Source organism: Ipomoea nil, unplaced genomic scaffold, assembly GCF_001879475.1.
Source record: "Ipomoea nil cultivar Tokyo-kokei standard unplaced genomic scaffold, Asagao_1.1 scaffold0193, whole genome shotgun sequence".
Taxonomy (NCBI): domain Eukaryota; kingdom Viridiplantae; phylum Streptophyta; class Magnoliopsida; order Solanales; family Convolvulaceae; genus Ipomoea; species Ipomoea nil.
The window spans coordinates 1,290,844-1,296,228 of NW_017616621.1; the positions used below are offsets into that span (position 1 = coordinate 1,290,844).

At 35.0% G+C, this 5,385-nt stretch overlaps 1 long non-coding RNA gene, 1 other non-coding gene and 1 pseudogene across 2 annotated transcripts; all 3 read right to left on the reverse strand.

Moving 5' to 3' along the window:
- Positions 1–381: 381 nt before the first annotated feature.
- Positions 382–2,283, reverse strand: LOC109188448. Its single transcript, XR_002055420.1, has 3 exons — positions 1,689–2,283; positions 1,523–1,597; positions 382–712 (listed from the first exon to the last, which is right to left on the reverse strand). It is a non-coding gene; the product is annotated as an uncharacterized LOC109188448 (long non-coding RNA).
- TRNAC-GCA lies at positions 1,124–1,195 on the reverse strand. The gene has a single exon. It is a non-coding gene; the product is annotated as a tRNA-Cys (tRNA).
- A 12-nt stretch (positions 2,284–2,295) lies between the features above and the next one.
- Positions 2,296–3,735, reverse strand: LOC109188850 (annotated as a pseudogene).
- Between the last annotated feature and the right edge of the window lie 1,650 nt (positions 3,736–5,385).

Here is a 5,385-nt window from a genome sequence, read left to right on the forward strand (position 1 = left end):
AGCCTGATCAAGGCATTCCTACTTCATACTCATTCAACCAACAAACACATTATCTGTTCTAGATGTGAACAAAAACTAATTAGTTAATACAAACATTTTATACAAGAAAGAGTTGTGATTGATCATTGATCCAAATCACTTCATAGCTAGGCATGCTGTTAATCATGAACTTATAATTGGAATATCAGGAGTTCATTATTTATTATCTTTTAGAATGCATGTAATGTTTGTAATTTGCTGTGTGAAGAATCTAGACCTCTATATAATGTCCTCTGTGGTCTTTTTAAACCTTTTATGGAACTTCTTAGTGTTCCATCCAACTTTTTGTCAATAATCATCCCTCATTCAAACCAAAGGGAAATAAATAAATAACCTGACTAATTGAGGCCTAATTTTATTTTTCATTTAAGTATAAACATAAGCCATTAGTGAACTATGATCTAGAATTGAGGCATTTAAGATAATGTCATTTGGCCCATCCACCATATCAACAACCACCCCTCAACCCCAAGAACAAAAGCAGAAAAAGATAACATAGTTAAGCCAAACAGAAATAATACATTTCAGTAGGGTCAGTGGCTAGTGGCTTGCGACTCTGATCATCTATTTGGATGCCATCCATCTAGCTCTCTCTTGAACCTACCTTTGGAGCTTGCATAGATCGATCATCTTGCATTGCTTCTCACCCTAGCTAGCTGTATCGGGTGGTGACCTTCAATCATTGGAAGGGTAGAGGTCAAATTCCAAAGAACTGACAACGTGATAGTATGATAAAAATTTAAGCAATGTTGACCCTAAAGAATTTATTTAGATATTAGTATATTACCAATTGTAGTTAATTGCCACCTGGACATCAAAATTTGCCTAGAAAAATCTCGTCATGCATGCATGCTAATAGCCCACTTCATGCACTCATTAGGCAATTAAATCTAGCTACCACTCCAATTATTACTCCGTGTAGTCGTGTATATATATTTTTTGTTTTCTTTATTTTTTCCTGGGGCCTAAAAAAGACTATTAGAAAATAATAATAATAATAATAATAATAATAATAACCATTGGGCATGTTCTTATAAGGCATAGATATATGAACTAGATAGAAATAAAAATAAGAATGCTTCAAAGGGCCCAACCGGGTTCGAACCGGTGACCTCTTGATCTGCAGTCAAATGCTCTACCACTGAGCTATGGACCCTTGTTGGTGATTGTTTTATTTAAAAACTTTATGTAAGTTAGTTCAATTTTAACACTAAAGCTATATCCTAAGGTCAAACGCCTGGTGAACTATAAACCCTGTTTATTGTTTAACAATGAAGAGTGGTACCGAAAGAGAAAAATATATTCAGAAAAGTTGTCTTCCACCATTTTGTCACTCACAGTGAAAGGTCTTCTAATAAATTTTATAGTGGGGTCTGAGCAGAGAGTTTATGTTGCAAAGTTTCAATATCAAAAGAACTTCCACAAGAATTTTTCTTTCTGGAGCACTAGTAAAAAGTTCGCTGAGAAGATAGTTTCTACTCACAATTTTTATCGAACGTCTATTAGATCCTGGAAGTAGTCTACCTTCTTGCCTTCTTGCCTTCTTGCAAACCGTCACCTGCCCACAATACAAGCAGAGAAGTAATTAATATATGAAACCTAAAGTAATGAACTTTCATTGAAATAGAGTGGAAAGTTGCTGAACTGACTTCAAGGACCACGATGCAGGCAATTCCTTCATATTTAACAGCCTTTCTGGATCGGTTGCACCTTTGCCAAGCACCCAAAGATATATGGTTGGCTTGCATTTCCTAAATTTCCAGTGTAATTCTTGGCACTCTACTTCTTCTGGAAAGTATTATATGACCTTCTGCATATGTATGCAGCCACATCTATTTCATGTTCACTTTCAAACAATTCATAGCATCCTTACTCTTGTGTTTCCTGGAACAATGTCTAGCGGTGAGCCCACACAGCCACATATACCTCGGGTTCACTCGAGAAAAATTAATAGGACTTTCCTCTACTTTACCCAACTACATCCTGGAATCTTTTTCAATCCGGTTGCTTGCATCCTGACTCTTGTGTTTCTTGCGTCGACCCACCTACCAGATTGAGAATATATATTCGACAACTCCACATAACGAGTTGGATTTCCAACCTCAAGATTTATGAGATGCTTTAGTGCTAGCTCAGCTAACTCCACATTGGAATGCATTCTAGATGCACCCAATAATGCTCCCCAAACTGCAGCATCCGGTTTCATAGGCATATTCTTAATCAAATCCATGGTTTCATCAAACAAGCCAGCACGGCCTAACAAGTCTACCATGCACGCGTAATGTGGTAATTCTGGTCTGAGATGGTACTTGTTCTGCATATTCTGAAATATAAGTTCCCTGATAAATGTCACCCAGGAGAGAACATGCCGGGGGCACACCAACCATTGTTCCGGGATCTGGTTGCAACCCAGATAACCTCAACTCTGAAAACATCTCTAGTGCATGATAGGAGCCACCAGTCTGTGCATATCCATTTATCTAAGCATTCCATGTTATGACCTCTTTAAATGGCATCTTATTGAAGGCACCGAGGGCATAAGGAAATAGGCAACACTTAGCATACATGGATACCAATGCAGTTCCAGTTGAAAGATCGGAATCAATAGCTGCTTTAACAGCGTAGCAGTGCACGCCTTTCCCTAGCTAATTTCACAGACATCAGCTCGGCACAAGCAGGAAAAACACTTACTAGAGTCACGTTATTTGGAAGTAAACTCTCACGCTGCATATCTCGAAATACAGAGAACGCCTCTTCTGGATATCCAGATTGGGCAAAAGCAGCTATAACTACAGACCAGGCAACCAAATCCCTTTCCTGCGTCACTCTAAACAATTCTTTAGTCTTCTCCAACTGTCCACACTTTGCATACATTGTCATCAGAGAAGTAGCAATCATAATGTCAGAATCAATCCCTTCTTGAATTGTATAATTATGAATCTCCACACCTTTTTCTAAATCCCTCATCTCAGCAGCTCCTAACAATGCACTTACAGCGGATACCTTATTCATTTTCAAATCTTCTCTTTTCATGCAATCAAATAGCTCCAGAACTTCATGGAAGTTCCCAGTATATGCATAACCAGCGATCATTGTACCCCACGAAACATCATCTCTCACTCTCATCTGATAAAAAACTTGATGAGCTACATTGGAGTGTCCACATTTTGAGTACATATCAATCAACCCATTATAAACAGAAATAGGGAACTCCCTCCTATAAACAAACCCATGAATAGATCTGCAAATCTTCCCGTCCATTAACTTGCAAACCGCGGGAAACAGATTCAACAAACTTACCGAATTAGGCTGAACCCCACAACTAAACTGCATGTACTTAAAAAACTCTAATGCATCAGCAGGCTCTGAACTCTGAGAAAATCCCGAAATCATTGCATTCAAAGCAACTACGTCCTTTTTAGGCATTTTATCAAACATCTCCCTCGCGCTCTTTAAATTACCCGTTTTACAATAGAGGGAGACAAGTCCGGTCCCAATAAAAACATCACATTCAAGGTTCCTCCTAGATACATCATCATGAATATCACAACCCTTTTCCAAGTCCAACACCTCGGTGCAAGCTTTCAAAGCAAAGGTGAAAGTATACTTGTCGGGTTGGAAACCTTTCCGCGCCATTAAATCGTACATTTGGATGGCTGCTCGATACTGGTTGGTTCTGTTGTAAGCTCTGATCATCAAATTCCATAGAATCAAAGGCGGGTTTTGCTCAGAGTTGAAAACTAACCATGAAAAATGGCATTTTCCGAAGGAAGCATAGAGGTTTACAAGGTGGGGTTTTACCATACAGTTGATTTTAAAACCTGAAGTGATGAAGTGTGCATGGAGTTGAAGGAGATTACTGAGGTCTTTACATGAAGAGAGGAGGTGCTGCTCAGAAGGGATTTGGGGTAATGTGGAGGTTGGTCTTGGTAGTGAATTAAAGCTTCTGCATGGATATTTCAACCATCATAGTAAAATGAAAATCAATTGGCATTAAAGAAAAAAAAAAAAAAAAAAAAAAAAAAAAACAAAAAACAAAAAACAAAAAACAAAACAAAACAAAACAAAAACAGAAACAAAAAGAAACAAAATATAACTGGAAGAATAAAAAAACCCCACCAAGCATTTGTAAGAATATAACCTGAATACCTGATATTAATTTTCATAATGTCTTTCGGGCTTGCCTTCTTCTTGCCACTGCAACACGGGGAGCAAACTAACTGTAACTCTGCAAGTTTCTTTCTTTATTGTCAAGCTTCTTGCCCTACTAGGAAACCCCTTGATCAATTTGTATATGTATGCAATATGAATATGCTTATTCAGTTATTCTGTTAAGGGCATACAAACATCTATGCTTTGCTATTTACAGCATGTATACATATATATTTGGAATTCATGTGTGTATATATATATATATTTTTCCAAAATAATTTTGGAAATATTATATATACTAGTATTTTCTATATGTGATGCGCAAAAACATATGCCCAATATATTTTTTAAAATAACTAACAAATTTTTACTAATTAAAATTCAAGTGAAATAAAATTTATTTATTATATTAATCTAACATATAATGAATATATAATATTTTTCAAATATTGTTATAATTAGAGAATATAAGAAAAGATGTGGTAGATGCATGTGCATGGTAAAAGTAATGGAAAAGATAACGGAAATTATAACGGTAAGAGTATTTTTGTCCAAAAAATTGTATAGTACAACTCTAAAAGCACAATGTACAAAATGATTAGCATTAAAAACATGAACATAAATTAGGGATATAACTTTGATCGAGACTTATTATGTTTTTAAACTAGTATTTGTACAAAAATCAATGCCCAATATTAGTACCTTATATTAAAATTTTAGATTTATTTAAATTTTAGATATATATATTATATTATTGTATAATAAAAATAAAAATAAAAATAAAAATAATAATAATATAAATCATTTTTGTAAATTTGATATTTATATTTTATGAAAATAATTTATATAGCACTCTAATATATAATATCTATATATTATTAATTAAATAAGAAAGAAAATATATGGTAGATGTTTGTGCATGACAACAATACTTAGAAAAGATAATTGAAGTTATAAAGGTAAGAATATTGTACAATGCATAATATATAAAGAAAATAAATGAAGGATATTAGTTTTAGATTATTTTGAAATAAAAAGTTAGCATATATTTATTTATATTAAAAATTTTTTCTCTAGGGTTTACTAGGGTTTTCCGCTCTCTCTCTTGTGTTTCAAGGTTTTCCGGCGCAAATCGGGCGTTCTCTCCGGGTATTGTGACGGCGTAACAGTGATGGAAGGGACGGAGCAAGAAGC